This window comes from Bolinopsis microptera, chromosome 10 (genome assembly GCF_026151205.1).
Source record: "Bolinopsis microptera isolate Bmic1 chromosome 10, MBARI_Bmic_1.0, whole genome shotgun sequence".
NCBI lineage: Eukaryota > Metazoa > Ctenophora > Tentaculata > Lobata > Bolinopsidae > Bolinopsis > Bolinopsis microptera.
Window position 1 is genome coordinate 1,739,693 of NC_087081.1, and position 15,799 is coordinate 1,755,491.

Here is a 15,799-nt window from a genome sequence, read left to right on the forward strand (position 1 = left end):
AGTACAGATGTGGGTGACAATGTAATTATTTTAAGAAGCGTAATTAAATTTCTATTTTAGACATTGTTTGATCCGATACTGCGATCTCGTGTATTATTAAACCAGTCATGGGAGGATCAATGAATGTTAAATGACGGTAAATTCGCTCTTTCAAAAATATGATTCTTTACTCACTGTTATCATAATCGTTTCAGAGCGTGTGTGGGAGTTTGAGAGAGCATCTCTTATCAACATGGTAACTGGAACGAAAAGACTTAATGATAGCGGGGGTCTTTTGATCGCAACAGTTTATAACAAGCAAACTGGTAAGGTGAAAAATGGAACAGTTTGCAAGGATGCGTTTAACTGGTATTCGGCACAGCTTTTTTGCTGGACAATTGGACATCACTTCTCTGACTGGGGAAGTAATCCGAGAAACATGAAATATGTTCCTGAGTGAGTTTGATTTATATGTCAACATTTTAGTTTCTGTTACAATGGAAATGCTGTTTCTTTGCTATTTTGAATATCCGAACATTCTGCAATCTGCACCCAACCATTTAATTATTCAGGGATTGGCTGAATGGAACTGACATGTCAATAGTAATGGATGACGTTAACTGCAAACAGAATGATATTGACATATCAGATTGCAATTCCCGCATTTTGAGACACAACTGTCAGCATGAGGACAATATTTGGCTCCACTGCTCTAGTAAAACAGGTATAGATTATCTTAAAAAGTAAAAAGCTTAAACTTATCAATAAACTTTATAATTAAGTTACGATTTATTTCATTATACAATCAATACTAAATAGCCCGTATAAACTATAAGCGCTACGACATGAAAATGAAATGATAGGGCATCAGCTGATGGGTTTCGGTTCTGGTTCTATTTCCTAAAATAACAACTTTTCGCTGTTCAGGATGTGTTGACGAAATTTTGCAGCAATCAAACAAAAACTGCACTGTGACTAATATCGGGGGGTTTTTGAAACACTTGTGTTATGATGAAAGTAGAAAAGAGTACTTTCACAAGTGTGCTTATTCGAACACTACCTATCATGTAACAGGAACTGAGAGTAACACACTCTTTAGTGTCTCTACTGTCTGTGAAAATGACCCGTATGTTTATCAGGCATGTGGTTTTCATACGAAAATTACCTTACAGAGCATTTATTTCTGTGGAGGTTATTTTAGAAATGATACAAATCTAGAAGTACAACAGTTTGTAGAGTGTGACCAGAACTGTAGAAGAAATTCTGCTGAGGAATCATCACAGAGCTTCATTAACGGCAATAACGAAGATCAGTGTGACGACAAATGCGACTCTGATTACTGTGAGGATGAGAGTGTATGTGAGGGTCACACATACGGAGTTTACTGTGCTAGTAAATATACACCTGTATCCTTTGTTTGTGACAAAGAATATGATTGTGATAACGAGGAGGATGAGAAGGACTGTAATAACACCACATTACCAACCTGTATACATTATTATAAGAAAGTGAGGTATTATTGGGACATTACAGTCCCCATATTAAACTACACCAGGTGTAGTGTATTTGATCACAGTGAAGAATACTCGTTCACCTATCCGTACTGTTACGGATATCTAGAACAAACAAATTGCACTGATGTAAACAGAGTGGGTGGTTACTGTTTGATAAATGGTTTCATGTCGAGTGTATCAAAGTACGTGTTCTGTGGAAGTGAATTTAAGCTAACCAATGAAAATACTAGTCTCTGTGACGATAATCTAGAAAACGATTGTCGCTCATTATCTGCAGACTGTGTTGTTCACAAACACAAACTCTGTGATGGAGTTAGTGACTGTGAAGATAATAGTGATGAGACCCGTGACATATGCCACCTAACAACAGTGGGATTCTTCAATTGTACTCGTGGTTTTGGTGGCGATAGAAATATAACAATACCCATAAAATGGATAATGGACAACAAAACCGATTGCCTCAATGGAGAAGATGAAAAAAGAAACCTTTGGAAATATTGTGGAGAGAAAAATGATTCGGCTTATAGAGTTGTCTTAGGAGACAAAACCTGCCAGGATATTTTGTTGTGTCCTGGAGATTCTGATCAAGGCTATGTTGATTTTGACTTTCTTTGTGATGGTGTGAACTCTTGTGAGATTGAAAATGAGGTCTGCAGAATTTCGCGAGATTTCCCAAGTATCAATACGACTGCTGTGAATGAAAGATGTGCTGGACGAGATTTGTGCAAATCATTGGACTCTAAAAATGTAACATGTCATATACGGGAATTTCAGGGGCCAGCAGGATCTGCTTTCGGTGTCAATATAATGCTCAATGTGCCGACTTCTCAAGTAAACTGCAATAGTCTTTTCGGTGAACATTATGTGTTTATCAGTTGCATGGGTTTATGCTTAAACTCTACGTGTCCTATTCAAGACACTTTTTTAGAACATGATTCATGTCCTGGTCAGTATCCTGGCCGAGTCAAAACTCTGGCAAACAACAATAACCTGACTTTTGTGTCAATGTCCGATGTAGGTGAATATGAAAATACAATTTTCCAATGTAAGAATACTAAATGTATAAAGTACAGCCAAGTTTGCGACCTTGTTGATGACTGTGGTGACATGTCGGATGAACGAAACTGTACAAATCATATAGTTTGTGAGAATACAAACAACCGGACAGATCAAGTAAAAGAGCACTTGATATCTCATTCCCAGAAGTGTGATGGTAGATTTGATTGTTTTGATCTTTCAGATGAATGCAATCTAGAGTGTGGCAAGGAAATCCTCCAAAACTGGTTCTTGAAACTTTATTGCTGGTTGTTGGGCCTCTTAGCAGCAATTTTTAATATCATCACCGTGTGCAAAGTAGCGAGTTGTATTAAAGACTCTGAAACAAGAAGCAATTTATACACTACAGTACTAATTTGTGTAATCGGAATTGGTGATTTCCTAATAGGAGTCTACTTGATCGCACTATCAGTATTCGACAGCATTATTTTCGGAAAGAATTATTGCAGGAAGCAAGCTGAGTGGTTATCGGGGAATTCTTGTTCTGTTCTTGGAGTTATCAGCACTGCGGGATCACAACTTTCTTTATTTTCGATGACTCTTTTAAGTTTGATCAGGATGTGGGGAATTCTGAACAGCTCTCTTAGCATTCCAGCCCGTGTCAATAAAAGAGCAATAGCAAAATTAATTGGGATCGTTATTGGAATCGTTACTGCTTCGATATCAGTAGCAATCATACCATTGGTCCCCGCCTTAGATGACTACTTTGTGCAAGGTTTCTTCTATGATCCACTCTACAAGCTATTTATCGGATTCCCGAACAAAATGAAGCATATTAAAATTCTTCAAGCATACTACAAAACTGAAAATTTGTTGGCGAATACAACTTGGGCTGAGATCGGCGAGAAAGTTGATGGAATGTTCAACCAAAGCTTGAGTAGAAGTGCAGTGCACTTTTACGGAAATGATGGTGTGTGCCTCTTCAAATACTTTGTTCGTAGTGATGATCCTAGAAGAAACCGCATAACATCGGATATGAAAACAGAAATGATCGACGTGAAAGGAAATATGATAGTTTGGCTTATGTTGGGCGTCAACCTTTTCTGCTTTGTGGTGATAACCGTGTCCTATTTGATGATCAACATTATATCTCGGAAATCATCCAGAAATTCTGGGCAAAATAGCAATCCAGATGCTGTCCGCAGAAACCGAGCAATACAGACCAGGATTGCGCTGGTCATAGCCACAGATTTCGCCTGTTGGGTTCCATTTATGATCATCAGTGGGCTCCACAATCTCGAAACAATCGATGCTACAGATTGGTACGTAAGCTTCGCTATGATAGTTTTACCCCTCAATTCGGTCATCAACCCTTTGCTATATGATAACACTCTCAGAGAGTTGTTTGGTGAGGCATTCAGAAATTTTGCTGCTAGATGTTCAAGAGGCGCTACATGTTTAAGATTGCAAGTTACTGCTGTAGAAATGGGAGATCAAATAGAGGGAGCATCGCAAGTTAGAGCAAACGAGGATATCATCGCAGAAACGCCAATTTAGATGGAATCATAGAACATCTAATGATAAGGTAGGATTTTACAGATTTACATAGAATCTTTGAATAAGCAGGATATATGCTTTATTAAAAACTGTTATCATCAAGATGAATGTACATTTTACATTATACAAAATAAATTTACACGATATAGATTCCCACACTTGGATAAAAATGATGGCTGAATACTTTCATCAACAGTTTATAAGTCTTAATTGGTTTATTAGTGATTAACATTTCTACTCTCAGGGTGATATTACGTAATGGACAGCTACCAAATGTATGAACGAGCTTAGGGAAGATGATAAAGTAGATGGACATTATTTCCTTTCAAGCCACAGCTGATCACAATTACAATGGTGTCTTAATAAGGTGTTAAAAATATTGGTGCCCAGGAACTGTAAAGCTGCTACTTCTTTATTTCAATACTTTTATGATCCACGAATTTATAGTCATTAGTTTTTCAAACAATCCATTTTTAGTTTGAGCAGCTACTGTAAGTTGATGTATAGATGTGGATTCTGGAGGGGTGGTGAAGCATATCTTTTGACACGTGAAAGACATTTACCAATCAGAATCGACTATCGAGAATCTATTCAACCCCTAAAATCGGTGCCATGTGTCAAAAAAAATGCTTCACCTCCCCAGCAGTATCCACATCTATAATTTTTTTAATCAAGGACATTGTGACACAGGGATTTATCGCATTATAGGAATTTAATAGCTATCGTCGTCAATTAAAGTGATATTTTACGTCCAATTTTTAGATATAGCATAGGTTATAAATTCTTGTTACATCATGACTATCCAATTACTGTCCAATAATACCATTTTTTCTTTTAAATTTGATTGTCTATTTTCTATCGTTTGTTGCTTTTTTGTTGTTGGTATTTTGTGATTTCTCACTGATTAGCTATATAATATATTACACTTTGGGCTTGGCTGCTTGGTTATTAATGTTATCTTTTTTTTCTAACTAAGACTAAATTCTTCTGACTGTTATTTTTAGTACTAGGATATATTTACTCTTAAGCAGAATTAGAGCTTATATTTTATGTTTTCAGTGAAAAGCCTGGAGTTTATTGTATTGAGTGGTTTGATTGCTATATAGTTTCTGGTTTATGAAATTGTCTCACTTGTCTCGAGCCTGCACAATTTAACGTTTTATAATACTTTAATAAAGACTTAAAAACATAATTGGGAGTATTTTAACTTTAATAACACAGTGTTTATCATTATAATTATAAGGGACACCTAAATATAAATGCGGTATCATTTTGGCTCACATCATATTTGACTGCCAGGCCAGAGTATCCGTTATTTTACCAAAATATTTTGGTAGGAATTGAGTTACACTTACTGAAATTAACGCAAGTTAGTGCAAATTATAGTTCATTTTAGTTTTAAGAAATAAATTAAGTCTTCGCAAGTAACCACTTTAACATGAGACTGATCTACTCTATTACTATTTTACAAATAAAAGTTAACATTAAAAGTTTTAGTAGTATACTTGAGACCGAGCGCGGCCGACAAACGACCATTAATATTATACGACAGTTGGTGCGCGTGCAAGTATATCCACGTGCTAGCTTGCCAATAGTAATATCATGAGCTAAGTTTTTCCACGGGTCCCCATTTTGACCAGTTTCAGATTGGTTTCCACAAAAACCGAGCGTACTAAATCACTCTACAGTCGATCTTCGATATTTTTCTAAAAGGGCCCCTGACAATTTAAATCTATTCTATGTATTTTTGAACGCTGACTCCGAATCACCCCACATGACATAGGGTTAAAATTTTCCCCTTGTACTCCAGTAGCAGGGAATAGTTGAGCGTGCACTTCGATGTACACGATTTCTGACAACACAGGGTTGTTTGTTAGATCATTCTTAACCAAAATCGTTTAGGTACACAATTTGTGTCGCTAGACATAACCCTATAGGGCAAATTTTCTAAATTACCCTCAGTCGCGCATACGAGATTTTTGTATTTCAGCTCCTAAAGGGCATAGAGACTTACATTTTAGCTTAAAATTACCGCAATGGCCACATTTATTTACAAGTTATGAAGCAACATAAGGTCTCCAGTGGTTCGTTTTAGAGATATTGACAAAAAACTGTTTTTTGGCTCAGCGAACCAAAAATGGCAATGAATTTTGGTAACTTGAACTAGGAAGGTCGTAGAGACTTGAATTTTAGCTTAAAATGACTGCAAACATCATATTTATATATAACTTATAAAGCAATATAAACCCTCGAATGCTTATTTGTTTAGATATTGACAAAAATCAGTCATTTTGGCTGGATTTGGAAAAATACCAAATTGGGCAACTACTTTAGTCTTTTTTTGACAAGTTTTGTACTCAAGTTATTGAAATGTGCTTTGCAGTTGTAGATCGGGTGTTTTCTTCCAATATGGGTTTCGGTATAAATTCGGAAGCAACCGGTTCATGGGTGATAGGGGTTAAAAACCCTGAAATGTCAGGCGATGGGCGAGACAATTGTCTGAATTTGGTTATAAAATCACTCTTTGCTAGGGTTTGTTCTTTTCCGCTACATCGATCCGATTTCTAACTACTAATCATCCCCCTCTACATCATTCTCTTTTAGATACATGATTTCTATAAGTTCTTGAAGGTACATCCGGCATGATGTAAAGTCTATATCAAAGCATTTTAATGTGGTCTTAACAAGTTGCAAGATATTCAAGTTCACTAATAAAACAGAGATTGTAGGATATCCTTCTTTTACATATTGAGTAATTTTCAACATTCACAATCCTGGAGAATGTTCCAGAAAATGTCCTAGAAACAATTCTAGAATCCCGTAGGTGTCATCTGAAAGTCTAAATCAAAACTCCGGTGTAGTTAGAGTCACGGAGGTGGGATAATTGTGTTCCCATTTCCAGCTAGAGTAGACTCTCCTATTACTTTCAATACTGCCTGAAACAACTGGTATTTTTTGTCTCTGCTGGTGTAACGAACAATCTTCATTACCCATAATATATAATATTTATAAATTCAATTGAGTTTATTGTGTTTATTTATTAGTGGGAAGAGGGATTTTCAAATCTTAAAATAACATTTTCTTGTCCAATTTAAATCGGACAATTTAAACGTCAGCATGAAACTGCAACTATTTTACTCCTAACTAATTGAAACAATGAAGCCCACGAACCTGGGTTCGCAAATTATCAGGACCATTAGCAGCATCGTTCTCAGACTTATCTCCCACTCTATTATCAGTGGGTAGAAGCGGAGTAGCTAGAGGACTAGAGGATGTGTGGGGGCCCACTACTGCATCTCTGTAACTGGGGACTACGCCCGGGATGTTTAGTCTGCAAGGCAGGTCCTCTACCTGATAGTTGGAACGTTGAGGGTGAGTTACACTGTATAACCTAGTGTAACTATGGTAACTAGTAGTGTAACTATGGTAACTAGTAGTGTAGCTATGGTAACTAGTAGTGTAACTATGGTAACTAGTAGTGTAACACTAATTTCAGCTCGCAAATGGAGTTGAAACCTCGCCATTTTTAACAGGGTTGTAAAAAAGGATAGAAATAGGCTATGGCATTCTAAGAATTTTGATTAAGGCTTTAAACTTTCTATAATTAACGTCGGAAGTGAGGTAAAATATACGTTGGAATAATGTCGTAATTTTGTTAGGTTTACTGCGCCGTTGCAAATAAGCTAATAGCAACATTAAGAGATTGCACGTGCGCGAGCAAGAAAAGATTAGCAACAAGCGTTGTCGAGTCATGCTTTATAAGTTTATAATTATGATACGTCATGACTCTAGCTCACATTTAGGCTCAAGATTATTACTATTCATAACTTTGGTTGGGATCGATATTTTTGATGCGGTAAAATGTATCGTTTAGGAAATCCAAATACTATAAGAACGTTGTCGTCGTTGCCAAATAAAAGCCATACTATACTATACATATTACATATACAGTACAAAGCTAGATGATGAAGAGAAATTAAAACATACCTGATTTTTTAAATTTCCTCGAACAAATCTTTGAAGATAATAATTAAGAAATAATGAAATAAAAAAAGTGGAAACTATTAAAGTGTAAAACTTCATGATTTGAGTGGTCAATATTGCATTCATAGGTCTGCTTTATAAAGCTTAAATTTAATCTATTTATAGATTAAAATTTTAATCTATAAATAGATTAAAATAACCTTTCATTTTAAATATTTGTTCTATTAATTTTCTGGAAAAAAGGTATGGCACGTGGTCAGTGGTCACATTTAGCAAATGTTGAATAATGGTCACCAGCCGCATCAATTACCAAGACGTTGTTATTTACGAGTGCTTGTAGCGTAACGTTACTATCTGTCACCCACAAAGAGTCGAAATGTTACAGTAATGTCTTTCAGTAGTTTTCATAATACTATAATAGTGGCTTCTTCATATAACTTACGATCATGATAATCTATTTTTCAAAAATTCAAAAGAAATCATTAGTCCTTCAGTCGAAAATTGAGATCAATTTTCATCTGCATGAACGTTTCTTGGAAAATTATCCCCAGCTGTATTCTTCGGCAATGGGACTTTTGTGGCTAAAGACATGATTTTCAGACAATAATTACGGCAAAAAGGAGCGCAAAGTGTCGATTAAGCTCAGTAATTAACTCGCTCAGTCTCTCACCTCACTTCTAGAATTATGCTCTGCAGGAGACTATTTTATCCTGATGTTCAAATTTTCAACTCTTGGACTAACAAATATTTTTAATTGTATTCGAATTGGTTTTAAAGAGTATTATAGTCTTAAAACGATCATCATAAGCATTTGTATTTTTCAGTGGACACATGACTCGGATGTTCGTTTACCATTCTTAAATTTTAATTTATTTGGTAAATCTGTGGAAGTTTGTACTATAACAAAAAATCAAATGTCTGCTTTTCTTTCAAGTGCACGTGTTGTTTAATCAATGCGCAGTTATAATCCGTTACCGATTTAATATGTATTTGCGATCTATATATTAATCCCCCTGATATAGGCGAGTTTGGGCCCAAGCTCGCGTAAATAACCCTTATGTGTTATCCTTGCTAACTGCACTGGTTAGTTCCTATTCTGTTAGTACAATAAATGTGCATCTTCAATTATATTTATATTTAGTAAGTTAGTAGCTGTGCCGTTATTTTTGCGCATAGCACTGTTGGGACAGATCACTAATAACACTTTAGATTTACTAATCACATTCTAAGAATCGTCAATAGTACGTCATTTCCCGTTACAGATCAAATTAGCTCTTACGGGAGGGATTGTTTCGAAATTATTTTCATCCTTAAATCGAGGTATTTTTGAAATTCTGTTACATCATTCTCTTCGCTATCCTCGCCACTCTTAAGTATTTCTCAGTCTACTCAACAAGTTATTGTACTCATATTACATTGGTTAGTAGTATAAAGACTGACGGAGAGATCAACATAATATAACAAGTGTTACCAATATAACTAAAGCTGTACAATTTGATGATAACAATCACTTTAAGTGTGATTAGGACATTGTAACTTTATAATCAAACTCGCAAGCTCGTTTGAAATTCAACAGGCCAATAAAAGCCCTCGCAAGCTCGACCACGTATTAAACTAATATTGCCAACGGTTGTTATTCTCATTACTATTGTAAATAATTAAAGGATCAACGCGAACGATATATTACTAGAGGAAGTGCTTGTTTCAGGACAATAAAAAACAACACATTCAAACCACCCAGCTAATCCAAATAGTTGAATGAACCCTCTGGCTCTTATATTTTGCGCCCTCCATTAATTGTAATGCAAATAAACATACCATTTTACGAAATTATTCTCCTATAACTTATTTATCCAATTATGAATCATATACCCTGTCCCATCACGTGAGTCTACCCTCCAAATTGACAAAGAATTTACCGTCCCGCTACCCATCATATTCATTCCTTCCTATGTTTTTAGTTTAACTTATTAAGTTTATTCGACTGTTTGGCATACCTTAGTTATTTCCCAAAAATTTAGGCGGGCCTCTCGCCCAAATATTTTGCACACAAATTAATTGTTAACATCTTTTTCGTCGACTAAAATTTTTGCTAACCAAAATTTTGGTATTTAACCTTTCACCCTAAGATCCGTGGAAAAATAGCTTTCTCTTCATATCCAAGCAAAATAATATTTAAAATTTTAGTTTTCTAAATTGTCATTCGTGGCTTGAAGTGAAGAGGCTTATTTTGAAGGAACGGAGTTTAAAAGTCAAAATAAAAGATTAAACAATTCATGTGAAACCATGATAAACACCTGGCAGCTTCAAACTGAAACCAGATCCCCAAGTCACGTTTATACTCATAGTACGCTTCCCATTCAGGTTTACGTTGTGGTCGCTGTTCCTTTTCTCAGCTGGTTAATTTCTCCGGCTAGTATTCCTGGGTCTAGGCTTGATGTGGGGGTACTGCTGACTTTGTCCGTAGTTTAACAGTTGTATTAAACTAGACTGGTTCTCCCTTCATTGTTATTCATGTTGTGATTCATATTTTTGATGTTAACTATGTGGGCATGTATGTCGTATGATGAATGCAATGAAAACATTGATTAATGAAAGCAGTAATAAAAACATGATTAGTTAGTTTTACTTCTTACAAGTGGTTATTGATGAGAATTTAATCAAAATTGAAGTTAAAGACAGGTGTTATTTTAGCCTATAGGTGTAGTGACCCTGCTACAGGTCGCTGTTCCTTTTCTAAGCTGGTTAATGTCTCCGGCTAGTATTCCCGGGACCAGGCTTAGTCTTCATCCATGATAATTACAGCAACCAACAAGCATCTATAGCCACGTAACTGCAGTTCAAAGAATGTGATAGTCCATATAATATATGGTTAATTTAAATCAGACTTCTTTGGTCCGGGTTTACAGCAATTCTGTACACCCTTTCTTATTCCCCCGAGATTATGTGCCGCTTAGTTAAATAGATCTAATCGAAATTTTAGAGGAAAAATCATTCATTTTTTTCGAAGGAATTATGCCCAAATTTTTGGTCGCCCAAATGATTTCAAATCTTTCGACCAAATTTTTCGGGCTCGTATATATTGAGCTCAATATAAAAGATCACAAATTTTTGGGAACTAAGGTATTTTATTTTATTTCTTCAAGATTGCTAGAGTTGATGGGAATTTAGGAGCACTTTTTACTACGACGATTATATGAGGTGCTTTGTGATCTCATCTTTGATAGGGTAAGAAATGCTGATATATATATTGTGTTTTTTCTTAAATACAACACATTTTTTCTATTAAAGTTAACTTAATTTAACGCTTTGGAGAGTTAGAGGTTCAGGTATATACATTTTTAACAAAAATTGGGTCGAGTGGACCGTCCCAGTGTCTTCATTTTCCAAACAAAACGAGGCCGGAGGACACAAGGGCGGTGCCCTCTGCCCTCGTGTCCCACATAATGTAATGCCCTGATGGGGTATATCTGACTCTTGTCAAGTTATTTGAGAGGCTACAGACTCTGGGGATTAGGATTGTGTTGTGAACTTCCTTATACCGGGTTTATTCTATACAATGCACTTTTATTTCCCCCGAGATGCCTGGTATATATAGATAGAGCCATAGAGGTTTGGGTGTACTTATAATCGGATCTTATAGATCTTTTTTCTTCTAAAAAAGCCATGGTGATTGTTTACCTAATAATTTTACTAACTTTTTCTACCTGCAGTTTGACGCTGGTGCTTAATCATGGAGTGAGAACTGAGGACACAGAAGATGTTGAAACTGTAAAGGGGAACCAGGGTGAGTCGCTGCTCTAAATTGTTAATTCTCTAAAATCACAATGCTGGCAAGCATGACCGTCGCCCTTATATTCACAATACTATTTACCCCCTTTACTATTTACCCCCTTTACTGTTTACCCCCTTTACTATTTACCCCCCTTACTGCTTACCCCCATTCTAATTCAATGTTAAAGATGACAGGAATAAGAAATAGTTATGTGGAGGTTTTTAAGAAATTTGCGCAAAATACGCACCAGCATGTTATACGAAATTAGGTAAAAAACCCAAATTCGCCATATTCAGGTGCCTTAAAAACCGTGTTAAAATTGAGTTAGAGATTTGAAACTTTGCAGGGCGCCTAGATGTTGACCAAATCGACTGTAAAAAATGTTTCATGTTTCAGGAGTATCGGGAAGTGGGTTTTCTGGAACCCCTGTTTTACAACAGATTGTCGTGAAGTATATTATGTATTACTAGAAACCCGCCGCTAGTCGAAAGCTTTGTTCGAGGAAATTTTAAGCATCAGTTATGTTTTAATTTCTCTTCATCATATAGCCCCAAAACAATACTTTTTACCGCATCAAAAAATTTCAATCACAACCAAAGTTATAAATATATATAGGTATATAGCGTCATGAGGGTAAATGTGAGCTAGTTGTGAAATTCTGACGTAGCATACAGCATAACACCGCGCGTTGAAATCCGCTGTAGTCGAAAATTTTATTAAAGGACACTATAAGGGAGCGAATTTATCGTTCGAATTTATCGGTCATCGCTAGTCAATGGTCAAACAATCCAACAAATATGCTTTAGTTCCCGAACCCTGCTTCACTGAAAATATATGAATTACACATTTGAATCATTTCGGTAAATGTCAGGTCCCTCATCGTCTCATTTGATAGATCTGTTCAAATTGAAGTTTTTACGTATGAAAGAATTGTGATAAATAAAAAAGGAAATTTGTGCTGAATGAAATTGGTAAAATGACATAATCTATCAAATGACTTTAGATCCTAAATCAAATAGGTTAATAAATGGATATTTACGTAGGTTGACAAAACGTTAATTCAAAATTATTATCATTATATGAAATTATTATATGAAAATTGATTGCTATGAAAATAAGTAATAGCTAGTTATGAAGACAATCCTTGAACACGGGATTCTTTGCAATATTGCCCCGACTTGACAGCACCAAGATATCCTTAGGATCGTGTGTTCTTGACAGAGCGACGCAAAGCTGTCCATGATTAAAACATTCGGACCTAAGGTCCAGTCCAACTATAGTGATGTCTTGTCCCTGAGCACGATTTATGGTCATGCTGTAACATGGCCGAACCGGAAATTGTTTTCTACGAAATATAATGCCGTTAGAAGCGTCTGTTGGTACCAGGGTTATTCGTGGAATCAATATTATAGTTCCATTTTTGTTGAAGGCTTCAATTGTGTTTCTATGGAGACGTGACACAATGGCCCGTGTTCCATTAACCATAATTGGATGGTTAATATTGCGGAGAACAATTATAATAGGCGTCCCCACCTTCAACTTCAGTTTATGTGGTGGAAGTGAACCAATATTCACAGTGTTTAAAAATTCCACTGGATAAGTCGCCTGGCCATCCTCTGATAGGGATGAGTCGATAGATGTATACGTTGTTGACTGTCCTGGAATTTCGTCAATTATCATGTCGTTGATTGCGTTTACTGAAGAATTAAGTGGACAAAGGATGACATTATCCAATGGAGTAGAGTAAAGATCAGGAAAGACGCGATTAATCAGTTCGTTGATGGAAGGCGTGATTTCAACGTGTTTGAGTTCTACATCATCAGACATGTTATTAAGTACTCCATTACCGAGATCTTCAAGATACTTATGCCAATATTCCAATCCAGGTCTAAGTCTCATCGATTGTGTTAAGGTGCATTTTTCAAGGCCTTTCCAGAGATGGGATCTCTTCAGTATGGATGAGGAAATACCGTTTCTACCTTGACCCGGAACTATTGGGAGGCACTGTTTGGAGTCCCCCGACATTACCACAGGTATCCCACCGAATGGTTTGCACACTTTCCTTATGTCCTGGAGAGTACGATCGACTGCCTCAATGACCATTTTGTTTAGCATCGTAACTTCATCTATGATGATAATATGCGTATTGCATAGGAGATCTGAAAGGCTTGTTCCTCTGTTGATGTTACACATGGAGTCACGGTGAATATTTAACGGGACTTTGAATTGAGAGTGAACTGTGCGTCCATGCGTTAAATACAATGACGCATTAGCAGTAGAGGCAGTTGCTAATACTATGTGGCCCTGTGACCGATGATGGGCTATCACTGTATTTAGGAGGAAGCTTTTTCCTGTCCCCGGGCTTGCTCCTAAAAAAAGTGTTGTAGTATGATAATTTCCTGAGCACATACCTTCTATTACATCGAAGGCTCTTCTTTGTTCTTCATTTAACTGAGATATTCTTCGTCCTGAATTTTGTCGCTCTAAGTCAATATCTATGTTATTTAACTCTCTGCTGACAAAGTTACTGCTCTGTTGACGGATTTCATCAGCATTTAATAAAACGATGCCAAACGATGTAAGTGAACGGCCTCCACATGACAAAATATCTGTTTCCAGCAATTGTAGTATATGTTGTCGAATACTGTCAGTGTTTCCTAATGTGAAATTGTGTGTAGCTCTAGCGAAGAAACCCGCTAGTCGAAAACTTTGTTCGAGGAAATTTTAAAAATCAGTTATGTTTTAATTTCTCTTCATCATATAGCTCTGTTATACTGTAGACATAATGGAATTTATCTAACAATGGCGACAGCGTTGTTAGTATTCGGATTCCCAAAACGATACTTTTTACCGCATCAAAAAATACCAATCACAACCAAAGTTATGAATATAAGTCATAGCGTGAGCGTAAATGTGAGCTAGTTTTGAAATTATGACGTAGCATACAGCATAACAACGCGCGTAGTTAAGATGTTCTTGCTCGCGCACGTGCATTTTAACGTTGCTACGCAACAGCGCAGTAAACCTTTGCTAAAATAACGACATTATTCTAACGGTTATTTTACCTCACTTCCGACGTTAATTATAAAAAAACTAAAGCCTAAATCAAAATTCTAAGAATGCTATAGCCTATTCCTATCCTTTTTCTACAACCCTGCTAAAAATGGCGAGGTTTCAACTCCATTTGCGAGCTGGGTTTGATTTCACCAGAGGGTCATTTTGAGGTCGATTTTCGGTGTTTTTTCTTCTATGTCCCCGTTGCCGGGGAAATTTCGTCAAGTTTAAATTATAGTATAGATATTATATTATAGACGCTTTGGCAGTCAATTGTAGCTTACATTCAAGTGTCCATAGATTCAAAAGTATAAACGATACAGTCATCTAGAACCACAGGTTTTAAAGATAATCGTTTACACTTGAGTTTAAATTATATTAAAAAATAATTTAACGTCATCATCAACACTTGATGACGTCATCAAATTAGGTGTTTCAAAAACTTGATTTTTGACAAAATAACAACTTTTCAAATCGATTTTACACCATTAAGGAGTAATTTTATTCAAAATCTAAGGACATTTTTAACTTAGATAATTGTTCAAGCATTCTAAAAATCTACCGGAAAATTTTCCTACCTTGCTCCTTCATAAAGATATTCGCTATTGAAGTTAGTGCTTTTTTGAAGAATAATTTTATAAAAACACAAAAGTTGTGAATTAGTATTTTCTGGTGTTGGGCCATATCTTGGGTGGTGGAGCTCAATTTTGCTTCCTAAAGGTCTAAATTGTGTTATAGGCTAGTTTTAAAGTTGAAAATCGAAAAGTTGCACACGTGGGGACACGCCCAAATTGATAGAAAATTGCTAAAATCACTGAAAATTGTTATTTTCACGATTTTTATCAGCTTTGGAGTCTCGTTGTGATGCGAGTTCTTCTTGAAATATTCTGAAACCTTGCACACTTATTAAACTACATAGAAAATACGAAAATTCAAAATT

General features: G+C 36.0%; 1 long non-coding RNA gene across 1 annotated transcript; it reads left to right on the forward strand.

The window, feature by feature from the left end:
• Positions 1-202: 202 nt before the first annotated feature.
• On the forward strand, positions 203-1,199 carry LOC134821866 (uncharacterized). Its single transcript, XR_010161065.1, has 3 exons — positions 203-435; positions 552-703; positions 907-1,199. It is a non-coding gene; the product is annotated as an uncharacterized LOC134821866 (long non-coding RNA).
• The last annotated feature ends 14,600 nt before the right edge of the window (positions 1,200-15,799 follow it).